Raw genomic sequence first — 18775 nt, forward strand, 5'->3', positions numbered from 1 at the left:
TTCTCTCAAATAGTTTGCATATGCAACTGGTCAAGGATATGGGCCTATAACTAGATGGCAGTTCTGGGTCTTTACCAGACTTGTGGCCAAGATCCGGACGAAGATCCTTAAAAAATCATCATGATTTAATTAAAGTCCATAGGAGGCTAAGCAGCTTAAGGCTCCTCTCCAAATGACAGAGTCCTCAAGGGAATATCAGTAGGAGGGAGAACAGCACTTTCTCATCTACAGGAACCTTGTCCGATAAAAGCTAGGTAACCTCAGTGAGTCTCTCACTGGTGCATTAGTAGCAGACCAGAAGGCAACGTCATGTAACTGCTTGACAGTCTGTGAACTGTCAACAACTGAACTGTCAACCACAACAGGTGCGTGAGGACATACAGTGTTCACTCGAGACTGCTTTGACTGTCTATACTGAGCAGTCAAAACAACTCTAGAATGCGGAGGTTGACGCACCGCGTCAAAACCAAACAACTTAGACTGTTGTTGTACCTCGCGAACGTCAACGGAAGGTTCCGTGCGTTACTGAACGTCAACATGCGGCTGGCAGGGTACACTGGAACGCATGGGTGGCGGGACTCTCTCAGCTGGAGTGCGGCAGAAGGTCGCCTCAGCGTCCACAGGACGCACAACCGTGGTTGGTTGTAGGCTAGAGGTTGGTGCAGTGTCAACCTTCTCCGCACGAAAGTCCCGCATCAATGATGTTAACTGAGACTGCATGGTCTGCAGCAAAGACCACTTAGGGTCTACAGCAGCAGGTGCGGCAACAGACGGTGTTACTGCCTGATGCGGTACCGCTTTGCCTCTCTTAGGAGGTGAACAGTCGTCGGAAGACTGCAGCGAGTCCGAACTGACCCAGTGGCTACAACTGGGCCGTTGGACTTGCGCGGAAGGGACCGACTTGCGCTTAATAAGCTGCGAGACCTTGGTCCATGGTTTCTTACGAGAAACCTCTTCCACAGACGAGAAATAAATGGGCTCTCTCGTCTTTATGTGGGTGGGGCGATCTTGGGTAGATACGCCCGAAACCACGGAGGGAAACGTCTGTTCGTTGATCAAGGCCTGACGAACCCATAAGTCGTTCGACATTACTTCTCCCCTGGGCTTGGGAGCTTGCAAGAGGTCCCGGACTAGGTGAACAACAGGCACGAACAGACGAACCCTCGGACGCAACACTGTAACACTTTGCGCATATCACTTTATCACTTTGATTTTCTGTTTTGCACTTATTTCACTGAAATCGAAACTTTTACTGATTTCTACCTGAAACACGCAATTCTACCCTCATTAAAAGGTAGTAATTGCTTAATACTAGCAAAAAACAGAAAACATATATAAAGATAAAAAATTCAGTGGCTGGGAAAGAGACTAAACACTAGTTCAAATAAACTACGTTTACAATCTCTCACCGCACATAGCCTGGGGACAAGAATAAAACCCTAGAAACGTTTTACCTTCTTCCCCGTACAGCGACTAGGGACGAGAGTAACACGAGAACAACGTTACCCGCTTGAACGGAACGTTTTCTCTCCTCTCTCTCCCTCCGTCTCTATCTCTCACTCTCTTTCTCTCTTGATTTCGCACCTAAGAGAAGAGCCCAATTATATATCGTCAAAAAAACATGTTATTTGACTAAAGGAAAAAAAACTGAAAGGTTTTCCAATAAAAAGTTCCTTAATTTAGAATTTAAAACATTAAAGCTAAGAAAGAATGAACAAAACGTCAGAATCGATTTACTCTTACTGCAAAGTGAAACCGTGATACACTCTCTCTCTATCGTAACGATAGAGCGCATGTTGAACGTCCTGAACGTCAACAACTGCGTAGTCTAAAAAACTAAACGTTAGTTCATCTTTGAAAACAGTACGAAGACTATCAAAGAAATTCTTTCATAAAACATTAAATTTAAAAAGTTTTAAATTCTTTAAAGGCTAAATACGATATAACGGGCTCAACGTTGATTAACTTCGGTTCCAAGTTAGGACCGCCTACTATCAGGAAAGGTCGCATATAAACAAAACATAAAAATTATCTTTATATGTTTATAATAAATGGAAAGTTAATCGAAGAGGCCTAATAAAGGCGGAGAGATATAAAATATATAGATCTATAACGTGTTAAGCAAAATTACTAAAAACCTAAACACACTTCCGTCTAAGGGAAGGGTCGGCCATTTAAAAGTGAAAGAGAGTCCATACTCTCTTTGTCACCCTAATTAAATCTATCCAAAACGAGTTCAAGTTTTGAGATGAAGATAAAACACCTGCATAGCGAAAGCTCAAAACTAGAATAGTGTACTTCACCAAATAGTTGTGAAAACAAATCCAGTTAGTAACAGCGTATTAGTAGGTCTTGCCGGTAGCCCGACAGAGAGAAAATTGGTTCTGTGTTTACATTGAGTACTGAGTACCTGCTAGACAGATGGCGCTGTTGATGTACACCCCCTACCTGCATAGCGATCGCTGGCGTATTTTGAACGTAGAGTTTTCTGTCGAGCAACAGAGTTGCAGCTTATATAATCACCGGCTAAGTTTAATATTGAAAAATTATCCTTAATCACTTTGTGGGCCTTGAAGACTCAAGGAGTATCGAAGTGATACACCAGCAGGGGTTTCCCCTTACAATCCCCACAGGAATTTGCACAGGGTGCAAGGGTAAGCCTGTCCTTCACAGGCTTATGCCCGGGTAGTTTCTTTTCTTCTACTGTGATGTATGTTCAACGAGGCATTTTTTTCCAAAAATGCACAGTTTCATCGCAGTTGAAGACTTGCTGGGGACTGCAGCCTTCCTGGACAGTCAACTCGTCGAACTTCTTAATAAAGGCTACGGCCGCTTTCCTCTCTGAACTTGCAGCCTCCCCATGACCGCCACCGAATGAACGCCAGAGCGTCTCTTAAATTTTTCAAACCATTCCCAAGAAGCCTTAAACTCTGGGGGTGCCTGCTTCGATGTTCCTTCTCTCGCGTCGGCTTCGGCCTGAGCATGCACGAGATTACCGAAAATGGCGCTGGCTTCCTGGCAGATTTTCGCTTCGGTGATAGTGTCTCCAGCCATTTCCTTGTCCTTTATCCAGACAAACAGCAGTCTCTCCATCTCATCGTGGACATGGCTCCTCTTGCTGGAGAAAACAGTCACGCCCTTAGAAGGCGTTGCTGCTTTGATGGCTTTCTTCTGCTTCAAGATCGTTCCTATCACAGACGGATTACGGCCATATTCCTTCGCGATCACACTTAACCACATGCCAGCTTTATATTTCTTAATTATTTCCATCTTTGCATCCATAGGAAGCATCATCCTCTTCTTTCCCTGAACATCAGCAACTTTCTTGGGACCCATAGCTAATAACGTAACGTAATATCACACACGATACAGTACAACAGTTACGAAAGTGAAATCACTTTAATTTTACACCACTTACATGATCTATATGTTTATCCAAATGGTTCTCTTATGTTTTTTAAGGCATTTCTGACTATTATTATTGCTGTAAAATGATATTTTAATTATAAAATAAATTTTTGAATATACTTACCCGGTGAATATATAATAGCTGCAACTCTGCGGCTCGACAGAAAACACACTCAAAAAACTCGCGAGCGATCGCTATGAAAGTTGCGGGTGTGCCCACCAGCGCCAACTGTCGGCCAGATACCACTCTTGCATGTAAACAAAACCTTCAATTTTTCTCGTCCCGCTGCGTCTCTATTGGGGAGGAAGGGAGGGTCATTTAATCTATATATTCACCGGGTAAGTATATTCAAAAATTTATTTTATAATTAAAATATCATTTTTAAATATTTAACTTAGCCGGTGAATATATAATAGCTGATTCACACCCAAGGCGGTGGGTAGAGACCAGAGTTAATTAAGTTTACAGCGTATAAGCTAAGAGTTTTTTCATTTTGACAGTTATCAATATAACAAAACCAAAATATATAGGTACCTGGTAAGGAAGTTGACTTAGACGATTACTCTGCCTTGTAAGTCTGTCTTCCTCACGGAGCCCAGCGATCCTCTTAGGATGCTGAAAGACTCCCAGGAGCTGAAGTATCAAGGGTTGCAACCCATACAACAGGACCTCATCAAACCCCTAATCTGGGCGCTCTCAAGAAATGACTTTGACCACCCGCCAAATCAAACAGGATGCGAAAGGCTTCTTAGCCTTCCGAACAACCCATAAAACAATATTAAAAACATTTCAAGAGACAGATTAAAAGGATATTGGAATTAGGGAAGTGTAGTGGTAGAACCCTCACCCACTACTGCACTCGCTGCAACGAATGGACCCAGTGTGTAGCAGTCCTCGTAAAGAGTCTGGACATCTTTTAAGTAAAATGACGCGAACACTGACTTGCTTCTCCAAAAAGTCGCGTCCATAATACTTTGCAGAGATTTATTTTGCTTGAAGGCCACGGAGGTTGCTATATCTCTAACTTCGTGCGTCTTAACCTTAAGCAAACATCAGTCTTTCTCATTCAAGTGAGAATGAGCTTCTCGTATTAAAAAAATCTGATAAAATATGACAAAGCATTCTTTGACATAGGCAAAGAAGGTTTCTTAACTGAGCACCATAATGCCTCAGATTTCCCTCGTAATGACTTAGTACGAGCTAAATCGAACTTAAGAGCTCTAACAGGACATAATACTCTTTCCAGTTCGTTGCCTACGATCTCTGATAAGCAAGGAATATCAAAAGATTTAGGCCAAGGACGAGAAGGCAGTTCATTTTTGGCCAGGAAACCAAGTTGAAGTGAACAAGTGGCTTTTTTCTGTAGAAAAGCCGATGTTCTTACTGAAGGCATGAAGTTCACTGACCCTTTTAGCCGAAGCCAAGCACACTAGGAAAAGTGTCTTGAGGGTGAGATCCTTCAGGGAGGCTGAATGTAATGGCTCAAACCTGTCTGACATGAGGAACCTTAGGACCACGTCTAAGTTCCATCCAGGTGTTGCCAAAACGACGTTCCTTAGAGGTCTCGAAAGACTTAAGGAGATCTTGGAGATCTTTATTGTTGGAAAGATCTAAGCCTCTATGTCGAAAGACCGAAGCCAACATGCTCCTGTAGCCCTTAATCGTGGGAGCTGAAAGGGAGTGAACCTTTCTCAGATGTAAAAGAAAATCTGCGATTTGGGCTACAGAGGTTCTGGACGAGGACACAGATGCTGACTTGCACCAGTCTCGAAAGACTTCCCACTTCGACTGGTATACAGTGAACCCTCGTTTATCGCGGTAGATAGGTTCCAGACCCGGCCGCGATAGCTGAAAATCCGCGAAGTAGTGACAGCATATTTACCTATTTATTTAACATGTATATTCAGACTTTTAAAACTTTCCCTTGTACGTAGTACTGTTAACAAACTACCCTTTAATGTACAGAACACTTAATGCATGTACTAACGTACCCTAAACTAAAACAGGCACAAATATTAAGGGCGACTTTATATCATGCGTTTCCTAAACACGCCAAAAATCACGATAAAAAATGGCAACCAATGTTTTGTTTACGTTTATCTCTGATTATAATGAAGAAACAAACGCATTTACACATCTGTGTATAGGTTAGTTTCTGCATCGATTATATTGATTATTCAGTACAGTATGTTGATTTGGTTATTACTAATGTTTTACTTAATTTTTCTTAGGACTTCCAAATGAAATGTTTTTCTTTATGACGCCGCCTGACACGACGGCGTCATAAAGTACGCTCAGTAAACAAACTAAGGAATTTAACGCGCATGATGAAAGTGATAAATAATGATATTACAGTAAAAGCTTTAATAAAATATGTTATTACAAATATTATTTACCGTATCTATATAAAATCATACATACGTAGCAAAGCAGGAAAACAATCTACAAGAGAGAGAGAGAGAGAGAGAGAGAGAGAGAGAGAGAGAGAGAGAGAGAGAGAGAGTTGTTTTACATACGTAAATGTAAATTTTAAACAAAACAAAAAATAGCCCCATTTCATATAAAATAGATTACAAATATTTTACTTTATCATATTACAGTAGTCTGTATAATACTGTAAAGTTCAGTACAGTATGTTGTTGTTAAAGTCGTGGCGATGAAATTCTCACGAAACAAAAACACGCCATTTGAGTACAACAGCTGATTCTCTCTCTCTCTCTCTCTCTCTCTCTCTCTCTCTCTCTCTCTCTCTCTCTCTCTCTCTCTCTCTTCGTGTTATACAATACTTACATTTAGATGAAGAAGCTAAAATTAGTTTTTTAGTGTCAATTAAATACGAAACGAAATAATTAGGCCGAGTCTACATCCATTTCAATCATAGCTAAAAATACGGCATCCGATTTCATCAGCAAACCACTATTTTTTGGGAAATATCATTTTATTCTAGAAAATTGCCACTCTTTAAATAGTTAATTGCACATTAAGAAAGCGTGTACTTTTGTTTTTAGATTTCGGGTTTGTTTTAAAAATCGAGTATTGTTGACTTCTTTTTTTTTTTTACTTTTGGCTGTGATTAGATCAGCTGTCATCTAGCTGCCGCTCTTGAGAGTGTACGAATACACTAACAAAGTATCATTTATACCATTTCTTAACTTATTCAAACCGTCTACAGTATACAGTTGATATTACATAAGCACCAATGTGTTATAACCTATCAATTTTTTTTGTTTATTACATTGAAACCCCCCCCCCTCTCTCTCTCTCTCTCTCTCTCTCTCTCTCTCTCTCTCTCTCTCTCTCTCTCTCTCTCTCTCTGTGGGCTACTTTTCACTACCTCCCATTCCTTACCTCTCTCTATCTCTCTAACAAATGATATCTTTGTTGCTCCTCAAAGTTTCATTTATATTGAAAATCAATCACGATTCAATTTTTCTTACTTTCTCCAATCTCGCACCATCGGTCACTTCGCGGTATTTTCGATATTTCTGGAAAATCCGCGATATATGTATATACATGGGTTATGAAAAAAATCCGCGAAGTGGTGAATCCGCGATGGTCGAACCGCGAAGTAGCGAGGGTTCACTGTACTCTAATGGTAGAAGCTCTCCTAGCTCTTGCAATCGCACTGGCTGCCTCCTTCGAAAAGCCTCTAGCTCTTGAGAGTCTTTCGATAGTCTGAAGGAAGTCAGACGAAGAGCGGGGAGGCTTTGATGGACATTCTTTACGTGGGGCTGACGTAACAGATCTACCGTTAGAGGAAGACTTCTTGGAAAGTCTACCAGCCATTGAAGTACCTCGGTGCACTACTCTCTCGCGGGCCAGAGGGTAGCAACCAACGTCAACCTTGTCCCTTCGTGAGAGGCGAACTTCTGCAGTACCTTGTTGACTATCTTGAATGGTGGGAATGCATATAAGTCCAGAAAAGACCAATCCAGTAGAAACGCGTCTATGTAGATTGCTTCTGTATCTAGGACTGGAGAGCAATAGATTGGTAACCTTTTGGTCAACGAGGAGGCAAAGAGGTCTATGGTGGGTTGACCCCAAGTAGCCCAAAGACTCTTGCCCACGTCCTTGTGGAGGGTCCATTCCGTGGGTATCACCTGACCCCTCGGACTGAGACAGTCTGCCAAGACGTTCAAGTCCCCCTGGATGAATCTCGTCAACAGGGAGATGCCTCGAATTCTTGACCATAAGAGAAGGTCCCTTACGATCTCGAGCAGCGTGAAGGAGTGTGTGCCTCCTTGCTTGGAGATGTACGCCAAAGTTGTGGTGTTGTCTGAGTTGCCTCTACCACTAAGTTTCGAAGAAACTTTCGAATATCATCAAGGCCAAGTGGACTGCTAATAGCTCCTTGCCGTTGATGTGCATGCTCTTCTGACTTGAGGTCCACAGACCCGAGCATTCCCGACCGTCCAGGGTCGCACCCCAACCCAAATCCGACACGTCTGAGGACAACACGTGGTTTGGGTTCTTGACTGCTAGGGATAGTCCGTCTCTCAGACTGATATTGCTGTCCCACCATTTCAGGCATGCCTTTACTGGTTCGGAGACTGGGAATGATACCGTCTCTAATGTCTTGTCCTAGTTCCAGTGAGAGGCTAGATGGAACCGGAGAGGCAGAAGGTGTAGTCTCCCTAGTGAGACAAACTGCTCCAGGGATGAGAGAGTCCCTACGAGACTGTTCCAACTCCTGACTGAATAAACGTTTCGTTTCAGCATTACAGTAGTTGGACTTCGAGCAGGGCTTGACTGCGAATCTCCATCCCCAAATATAGAATAATCTGGGATGGGATCAGTTGGGACTTTTAGGTTGACCAAAAGTCCCAACTCCCTGGCCAGACTCAACGTCCAATGTAGATCCTGCAGACAGCGAAGACTGGACGATGCTCTGAGAAGCCAGTCGTCCAAGTACAGGGAGGCTCGGATCCCCGATAGATGGAGGGATTTTGCCACATTCCTCATGAGCCTCGTAAACACGAGAGGTGCAGTACTGAGGCCAAAGCACAGGGCTCGAAACTGGTACCCCACATTCCTGTAAACAAACCTCAGAAACGGTTGGGAATCCGGGTGTATAGGAATGTGGAAGTATGCCTCCTGAAGGTCGAGAGAGACCATCCAGTCGCCTTCCATAAATGCTGTCAAGACAGCCTGGTAGACTTCATCGTGAAGTTTGTCTTGACAATGAACACATTGAGCGCACTTGCCTCTTACGTACTCCTGCAGTGAACATGGCTGCCAAATCATTGGAGCCATCCCTGAGGGACTTGTTCCTGCAGAGAACGTGGCTGTCAGATCATTGGAGCCATCCCTGAAAGCCTTGTTTATGCATGACATAATTGTACAGCAAAACTTCAAAGGCTCGAAAATAGCTGTGAAGACGACCTGTAAAATCTTGGAGCGTCTCATGGCCAGGCGCCAGGGAGAGTCTATGAGGTTTGAGAAGTCTATCTGGGCAGAGGCAGGAACTCCCAAGCCGAGAACTTCTCTCGTGTCATATCAGACTCTCGCTCTATAAGCCAGTTTAAAAGAAGGGAAAGCAAAGGCTGTCTCCCCCAAACTCCTCCTGGTGATAAACCAGTCGCCTAGCAAACGTAAAGCTCTCTTAGAAGAGCGAGAGAGCACTAGCTTATAAAACAACGGCTTCGAAGTAGCTAGGCCTAGTGTAAGCTCTGACGTTTAGGCGAACGAGGAGCAGCAGTTACAAAAAGATCCGGACAAAGATCCTTAAAAATCAGCATGATTTATTTAAAGTCCATAGAGGGTTAAGCAGCTTTAGGCTCCTCTCCGTCTGACAGAGTCCTCAAGGGAATATCAGTAGGAGGGGGAACAGCAACTTCCTCATCTGAAGGAACCTTGTCCGATAATAGCCGAGTCTCAAGCAAGGGAGAGACCTACCGTGGTGGCAATGCTTTACAAGCAGAGTCCACACGCACTGGTGCATTAGTAGCGGACTAGGACGCAACGTCATGTAACTGCTCGACAGTCTGTGAACTGTCAACAACAACAGGTGCGTGAGGACGCACAGCGTCCACTCGAGAATGCTTTGACCGCCTAGACTGAGCAGTCAAAACAACTCTAGAATGCGGAGGTTGACGCTCAGCGTCAAAACAAGTCAACTCCGATTGTTGGCGAACGTCCTGAACGTCAACAGGAGCATCAGCAAGTGGCCTAACGTCCAAATGTGGCTGAAAATCCACACGAGACCGCATCGAGTGTGGTTCTAAACAACCTGACTGACGTGACTTGGCTACGCCAACGTCAACAGGACGCACAAAGGAACGTTAGGGTGGCTGAAGGCCAGGATCTCGATGAGATAAACGGCTAGGCTCAACGGACTTATCGGCAGAATAGTCTTCCATAAGGGAGGCAAGCTTATTCTGCATGTCTTGCCGTACAACCCATTTAGGATCAACGGGAATGGTTGCGGTAAGAGACGAGGGTAACGTCTGTGACCGCAAAACCTTGCCTACAAAAAGACTCTCGGAGTCTGTGTTACGCTTTTGTTAGGCGGCGAGCAGTCTTCCGATGACTGCATAGGGTCAGAGCTGTCCTAATAGTTAAAACCAGGACGCTGGACCTGTCCTGAAAGGACTGACTTTCGCTTAAAGGGCCTCGAAACCTTGTTCCACGGTTTCTTATGCGAAAAGCCTTCGGATGACGAGGAGAAAATCGTCTCTCTCGCCTTATGGTAGGGGTGATCTTGGTAAGATACACCTGATACCATAGAGGGAACGTCTGTTCGCTGATCAAGGCCTCTCGAACCCATAAGTCGTACGACATTACTTCTCCCCTGGGCTTGGGAGCTTGCAAGAGGTCCCGGACTAGGCGAACGACAGGCACGAACAGACGAACCCTCGGTCGCAACACTGATAACACTTTGCGCAATATCACTTTATCACTACGATTTTCTGTTTTGCACTTATTTCACTGAAATCGAATTTTTTAACAATTCACATTAGGTATGAATAAAACTGATTTCTACCTGAAGCACGCAATTCTACCCTCATCAAAAGGTTGTAATTGCGAAATCAGTCGTATAATGTAAGCACATTAATACCAGCAAAAAACAGTAAACATATTTTAAGATAAAAAAATCAGTGGCTGGGGAAGAGACTAAACACTAGTTCATTCAAAACTACGTTTTCAATCTCTCACCGTACAGAGCCTTGGGACGAGAATAAAAACTAAAAACGTTTTATCCTTTCTCCCCGTACAGAGACTAGGGACGAGAGTAACTCGAGAACAACGTTACTCGCTTGGGACGAGATAAAGATCGGAACGTTCTCTCTCCTCTCTCTCTCTCTCTCTCCGTCTCTATCTCTCTCTCTCTCTCTCTTGATTTCGCATCGAAGAGAAGAGCCCACTTACCTTTCGTCAATAAACAGGTTATTTGACCAAAGGAAAAAAAAACTGAAAGGTTTTTCAATTAAAAGTTCCTTTAAAATAGTCTTTAAAACATTTAAGCTTTGAAAGAAAAAAGAACAAAACGTCAGAATCGATTTACTCTTTCTGCAAAGTGAAACCGTGATACTCTCTCTCTCTATCGTAACGATAGAGCGCAAACTGCGTAGCATAAATAAACTAAACGTTAGTTCATCTTTGAAACAGTACGAAGACTATTCAAAGAAAAAAACTATCATAAAATATTCACTAAAAATATTTCACTTAATAAGTTTTAAATCATTAGCTCTGTAAAAGTTATTTACGATTGAAAAGGGCTCAACGTTGTTTAACTTCGGTTTCCACGTTAGGACCGCCTACTCTCAGGAAAGGTCGCATATAAATAAATCATTAAAATTTATTTTGATGTTTATTATAAATGGAAAGCTAATCGAAGAGGCCTAATAAAGGCGGTTGAGATATAAAATATATAGAGGAAAATCTATAATTAATTCATAACGTGATAAGATAATTGCTAAAAGCCTAAAACACACTTCCGTCTAAGGGAAGGGTCGGCCATTTAAAAGTCAAAGAAAGTCCATACTCTCTCTTGTCATCAAAAATTAAATCTATCCAAAAACGAGTTCAAGATTTAAGATGAAGATAAAACACCTGCACTGCGAAAGCTCAAACCAAAATGAAGTACTTCACCAAATATGTTGAGAAAACTCCAGGTTCTACAGCGAGTATTGATACGTCTTGTCGTCAACGTCGACAGAGAAGAATTGAAGGTTTTGTTTACATGCAAGAGTGGTATCTGGCCGACAGTTGGCGCTGGTGGGCACACCCGCAATCTTCATAGCGATCGCTCGCGAGTTTTTTGAGTGTGTTTTCTGTCGAGCCGCAGAGTTGCAGCTATTATATATTCACCGGCTAAGTTAAATATTTAAAAAGACTCAATTTTGGTGTTCCCAAACCGATACAACAGTTTCCCATTAGAATTCTTCATAATAGTTTTAATATGAGGAGGGTAAAAAAATGGTAAAAACTCAAGAATAGCTGGGTGGTTTGCCCCAATATTCATGGTCAAAAATGGATAAAACATAAGATAACTATTTGGAAAAATATATGGTTCATGTATTTGGCTAGAAATTAAAGTACCATATATTTAACTAGTTTTAATAGAGGGGGGCGATTAATAAAATGTTATTTTCATTAGTAAAATAAATTTTTGAATATACTTACCCGATGATCATGTAGCTGTCAACTCCGTTGCCCGACAGAAATCTACGGTCGGGATACGCCAGCGATCGCTATCCAGGTGGGGGTGTACACAACAGCGCCATCTGTGAGTAGGTACTCAAGTACTTCTTGTCAACAAGAACTCAATTTTCTCCTCGGTCCACTGATTCTCTATGGGGAGGAAGGGCGGGTTCTTTAATTCATGATCATCGGGTAAGTATATTCAAAAATTTATTTTACTAATGAAAATAACATTTTTCAATATTAATCTTACCCGATGATCATGTAGCTGATTCACACCCAGGGTGGTGGGTGGAGACCAGCATACATGTTAACAAAGAAGCTAAGTATCCCGTATTTCATTTTATCAGTTATTCAAAATAACAAATATAAAATAAATAAGTACCTGGTAAGGAAGTCGACTTGAACCATTACTCTGCCTTTTTTAAGTACGTCTTCCTTACTGAGCCTAGCGGTCCTCTTAGGATGCTGAACGACTCCTAGGTGCTGAAGTATAAAGGGCTGCAACCCATACTAAAGGACCTCATCACAACCTCTAACCTAGGCGCTTCTCAAGAAAGAATTTGACCACCCGCCAAATCAACCAGGATGCGGAAGGCTTCTTAGCCGACCGTACAACCCAAAGAACAACAATAAAAAGTATTCAAGAGAAAGGTTAAAAAGGTTATGGGATTATGGGAATGTAGTGGCTGAGCCCTCACCTACTACTGCACTCGCTGCTACGAATGGTCCCAGGGTGTAGCAGTTCTCGTAAAGAGACTGGACATCTTTGAGATAGAATGATGCGAACACTGACTTGCTCCTCCAATAGGTTGCATCCATAACACTCTGCAGAGAACGGTTCTGTTTGAAGGCCACTGAAGTAGCCACAGCTCTCACTTCATGTGTCCTTACCTTCAGCAAAGCAAGGTCTTCTTCCTTCAGATGAGAATGTGCTTCTCTAATCAGAAGCCTGATGTAGTAAGAAACTGCGTTCTAAGACATCGGTAGAGAAGGCTTCTTGATAGCACACCATAAAGCTTCTGATTGTCCTCGTAATGGCTTTGACCTTCTTAAATAGTACCTTAGAGCTCTAACTGGGCAAAGTACTCTCTCTAGTTCGTTCCCCACCAAGTTGGACAGGCTTGGGATCTCGAACGACTTAGGCCAAGGACGGGAAGGAAGCTCGTTTTTAGCCAAAAAACCGAGCTGCAAGGAACATGTAGCCGTTTCAGATGTGAAACCTATGTTCCTGCTGAAGGCGTGGATCTCACTTACTCTTTTAGCTGTTGCTAAGCACACGAGGAAAAGAGTTTTTAATGTGAGATCCTTAAAAGAGGCTGATTGGAGCGGTTCAAATCTTGATGACATTAGGAACCTTAAGACCACGTCTAGATTCCAGCCTGGAGTGGACAACCGACGTTCCTTTGAGGTCTCAAAAGACCTAAGGAGGTCCTGTAGATCTTTGTTGGTGGAAAGATCCAAGCCTCTGTGGCGGAAAACCGCTGCCAACATACTTCTGTAACCCTTGATCGTAGGAGCTGATAGGGATCTTACGTTCCTTAGATGTAACAGGAAGTCAGCAATCTGGGTTACAGTGGTACTGGTTGAGGAAACTGCATTGGCCTTGCACCAGCTGCGGAAGACTTCCCATTTAGACTGATAGACTCTGAGAGTGGATGTCCTCCTTGCTCTGGCAATCGCTCTGGCTGCCTCCTTCGAAAAGCCTCTAGCTCTTGAGAGTCTTTCGATAGTCTGAAGGCAGTCAGACGAAGAGCGTGGAGGTTTGGGTGTACCTTCTTTACGTGAGGTTGACGCAGAAGGTCCACTCTTAGAGGAAGAGTCCTGGGAACGTCGACTAGCCATTGCAGTACCTCGGTGAACCATTCTCTTGCGGGCCAGAGGGGAGCAACCAACGTCAGCCGTGTCCCTTTGTGAGAGGCGAACTTCTGAAGTACCCTGTTGACAATCTTGAACGGCGGGAACGCATACAGGTCGAGATGGGACCAATCCAGCAGAAAGGCATCCACGTGAACTGCTGCTGGGTCTGGAATCGGAGAGCAATACAACGGGAGCCTCTTGGTCATCGAGGTAGCGAATAGATCTATGGTTGGCTGACCCCACAGGGCCCATAGTCTGCTGCAAACATTCTTGTGAAGGGTCCACTCTGTGGGGATGACCTGACCCTTCCGGCTGAGGCGATCTGCCATGACATTCATATCGCCCTGAATGAACCTCGTTACCAGCGTGAGCTTTCGATCTTTTGACCAAATGAGGAGGTCCCTTGCGATCTCGAACAACTTCCTCGAATGAGTCCCTCCCTGCTTGGAGATGTAAGCCAAGGCTGTGGTGTTGTCGGAGTTCACCTCCACCACCTTGTTTAGCTGGAGGGACTTGAAGTTTATCAAGGCCAGATGAACCGCCAACAACTACTTGCAATTGATGTGAAGTGTCCTTTGCTCCTGATTCCATGTGCCCGAGCATTCCTGTCCGTCCAGTGTCGCACCCCAGCCCGTGTCCGATGCGTCCGAGAAGAGACGGTGGTCGGGGGTCTGAACAGCCAATGGTAGACCTTCCTTGAGAAGAATGCTGTTCTTCCACCACGTTAGAGTAGACCTCATCTCTTCGGAAACAGGAACTGAGACCGTCTCTAGCGTCATGTCCTTTATCCAGTGAGCAGCTAGATGATACTGAAGGGGGCGGAGGTGGAGTCTCCCTAACTCGATGAACAGGGCCAGCGATGAAAGTGTCCCTGTTAGACTCATCCACTGCCTGACTGAGCATCGGTTCCTTCTCAGCATGCTCTGGATGCATTCTAGGGCTTGATTGATCCTTGGGGCCGACGGAAAAGCCCGAAAAGCTCGACTCTGAATCTCCATACCCAGGTAGACAATGGTCTGGGATGGGACGAGCTGGGACTTCTCTAAATTGACCAGGAGGCCCAGTTCCTTGGTCAGATCCAAAGTCCATCTGAGATTCTCCAGACAGCGACGACTTGTGGGAGCTCTTAAAAGCCAGTCGTCTAAATAGAGGGAGGCTCTGATGTCTGCCAAGTGAAGGAATTTCGCAATATTCCTCATCAGTCTGGTAAACACAAGAGGTGCCGTGCTTAGGCCAAAGCACAGGGCTTGGAACTGGTACACAACCTTTCCAAAGACGAATCTTAGGAAAGGTTGGGAGTCTGGATGGATGGGAACGTGAAAGTACGCGTCTTTCAGGTCTAACGAGACCATCCAGTCCTCCTGCCTGACCGCTGCTAGGACCGACCTCGTCGTCTCCATCGTGAACGTCTGCTTGGTGACAAAAGCATTGAGAGCACTGACGTCCAGCACCGGTCTCCAACCTCCTGTCTTCTTGGCTACCAGGAAGAGACGGTTGTAAAAGCCCGGGGATTGATGATCCCGGACTATGACCCCCGCTTCCTTGTGTAGCAAGAGCGACACCTCTTGTTGCAACGCTAGCCTCTTGTCCTTCTCCTTGTAGTTGGGAGAGAGGTTGATGGGAGATGTAGCTAGAGGGGGACTGCGGCAGAACGGAATTCTGTATCCCTCCCTTAGCCACTTCACAGACTGAACGTCTGCACCTCTGCTCTCCCAAGCTTGCCAGAAGGTCTTGAGTCTGGCTCCTACTGCTGTCTGGAGAGGAAGGCAGTCAAAACTTGCCTTTTGCGGACTTGGAACCCTTCTTGGACTTGGCACGGTGACTGTCTGCACGGGTACCTCCTCTGCTGGAGGCTCTGCCACGAAAGGGCGGGATGAACCTAGAAGCAGGTGTGTCAACTGCTGCAGGGCGGAAGGGTCTAGGCACGGAAGGTAAGGTTTTAGCCTTACGTGCAGAAGATGCCATAAGATCATGAGTATCCTTCTGGATAAGTGAGGCAGCCATCCCCTTAATCAGCTCCTCCGGAAACAGACACTTGGAGAGAGGAGCAAACAACAACTCTGACTTCTGGCAAGGAGTGATACCAGCTGATAAGAAGGAGCAAAGATGTTCTCTCTTCTTAAGGACTCCTGATACATACGAAGCCGCAAGTTCACCAGACCCATCCCGAATTGCTTTGTCCATGCTAGACATGATCAGCATGGCCGAGTCCTTATCTGAAGGGGAAGTCTTCCTGCTTAAGGCTCCCAAACACCAATCGAGGAAGTTGAATATCTCGAAGGCACGAAAGACTCCCTTCAACAGATGATCTAAATCGGAAAAGGCCCAGCAGATCTTCGAACGTCTCATAGCCAACCTGCGGGGAGAGTCAACCAGACTTGAGAAGTCAGCCTGGGCAGAGGCAGGAACCCCCAAGCCGGGTTCCTCTCCCGTGGCATACCAGACGCTCGACTTAGAAGCAAGCTTGGGAGGCGGAAAGACGAAAGAAGTCCTTCCCAGTTGCTTCTTGGACTGCAACCAGTCCCCCATAACCCTCAAAGCTCTCTTGGATGATCTGGCGAGAACAAGCTTGGTGAAGGCAGGCGCAGCAGACTGCATGCCCAGAGCAAACTCGGAGGGAGGAGAACGAGGGGTTGCAGACACAAACTGCTCAGGATACAAGTCCCTGAACAAGGCAAGGACTTTACGAAAGTCTAAGGAGGGAGGCGTAGACTTGGGCCCTTCAAAATCAGAGTGAGGCTCATCCAGATGTGCAGCTTCATCATCCGATACACCATCATCCGAAAGTTGAGTCGTAAGTGGCAAAGGCAGAGCAGAAAGCTGAACGGCTGAATCCGGAAGTACGGGTGCATGCGTACCTGCGGATCCAACATCATGCCGCTGCTGGTCGATCTGCGAGCTGGCAACAACAAAAGCAGAGGGCTGGTGTGTGGGAGGGGCTGCGGTGGGTTGAGGAGCATGCGGTATGGTATGCAGAGCATGCTGTAAGGTATGCGGCTCATGCTGCATGGTATGCGGAGCATGCTGTAAGGTAAGCAGAGCATGCTGCATGGGCTGAGGAGAATGCCGCATAGTGCTGGAACCCGGCAACTCCTGATGCGGCAGCTCACGCATGTTAGCAGATGGTGCAGCAAGAACATGCGTCTGGCAGGGTGGACTGCGCATCGGTGGTGGAGCTCTCACAGGTGGAGTGTGGGAGCAGGCAGCCGCAGTATCTGCTGAGCGCACAACCTCGGCGGGTTGTAGGTTAACAGGAGCCTTCTCAGCATGATACTCCTGCATGAATGCAGCAAGCTGAGACTGCATAGTCTGCAGCATGGACCACTTAGGATCTACTGTGGTTGGAGCAACAACAGACGGAGCAGTAGCCTGTTGAGGGACCACTCTACCTCTCTTGGGAGGTGTGCAGTCATCAGATGACTGCGGCGAGTCCGAACTGACCCAGTGGCTACACCTGGGCCGTTGGACTCGCTCGGAAGGGACCTTACGTTTGAGCGGTCGTGAGACCTTGGTCCACCGTTTCCTCCTGGAAACCTCTTCCACAGACGAGGAATGTAAGGGCTCATTCGTCTGTATGTGGATGGGACGATCCTTAACAGATACGTCCGCAACCACTGAGGATACATCCGTGCGCCGATCAAGGCCTGCCGAACCCTTTGGTCCTTCGACATTGCTCCTCCCCTGGGCTTGGGAGCTTGCAAGAGGTCCCGGACTGGGAGGACGACTGGCACGCACAGATGTACCCTCATGCGCAACACTGACACTGACACTTTGCACATCACTAGCACTAACACTTCCCACTGCACTTTTCGCTTTCAGCTCTCTGACATCTGCCAAGAGCTGATTACGGTCATTAGCCAATGACTCCACTTTATCACCGAGAGCCTGAATGACACGCAACATATCCGCCATACCAGGCTGAGCACTCGTAGCAGGTTCGGGAGTCACCACCACAGGGGAAGGAAAAGGTTGAGGGGCATGGGGAGAGGAAAAATCCACAGAGCGAGAAGAACTCCTCCTATTTCTCTCCTTCTCTAATCTATGTGCATATCTAAGGAATTCGTTAAAATCGAATTCCGAAAGCCCAGCACATTCCCCACATCGATCTTCCAATTGACAGGATTTACCCCTACAATTGGAACATACGGTGTGAGGATCTATAGAGGCTTTCGGAAGACGCCTAGTACAAGTCCTAACGCTACACTGCCTGTACTTAGGTACTTGAGACTGGTCAGACATCTTGAATTTTAGAAGTAGTCAAGGGGGGAATCCAAAATCTAGCAAAGTTCGTTACCAATTAATCTAAATTAATTCCAAAAGCTTGCTAAGCTAATGAGAAAGCTTCCTGAATAGCGAAGGCTATAACTTTAGAGCAAATACATCACCAAATCGTGAACAATAACTCCAAAATCAACAGCGTATCCAAGTAGGTCTTGCCGGCGGCACGACAGAGGAAAAATTGAGTTCTTGTTGACAAGAAGTACTTGAGTACCTACTCACAGATGGCGCTGTTGTGTACACCCCCACCTGGATAGCGATCGCTGGCGTATCCCGACCGTAGATTTCTGTCGGGCAACGGAGTTGACAGCTACATGATCATCGGGTAAGATTAATATTGAAAAACACAAGTTAATTATTTGGAAAAGTATATAGTTCATCTATTTGATATGAAAATAAAGAATCTTATATTTTACCAGGGAACCTTAGTTTAGGTTGTGTTATTATGTTTATTTCCCTTTTAAAATGTGATTTTTTAATCATAACTTCTGGTCAGGTGTATGTAGGATAACAGCTGACTAAGAATACAGCAGTGTAAGAGGGTTGCAGGGGGACTACTACCCGTTAGATAAATAGGTAAGGACA

The 18775-nt window shown here is 45.1% G+C and overlaps 1 protein-coding gene across 2 annotated transcripts in view; it reads right to left on the minus strand.

The window, feature by feature from the left end:
• LOC137654675 (ubiquitin-like protein 7) overlaps nucleotides 1-18775 on the minus strand; it is a 168474-nt gene that overhangs the window by 149190 nt on the left and 509 nt on the right. The window lies entirely within an intron of this gene.

Source organism: Palaemon carinicauda, chromosome 15 (genome assembly GCF_036898095.1).
Source record: "Palaemon carinicauda isolate YSFRI2023 chromosome 15, ASM3689809v2, whole genome shotgun sequence".
Lineage (NCBI taxonomy): Eukaryota > Metazoa > Arthropoda > Malacostraca > Decapoda > Palaemonidae > Palaemon > Palaemon carinicauda.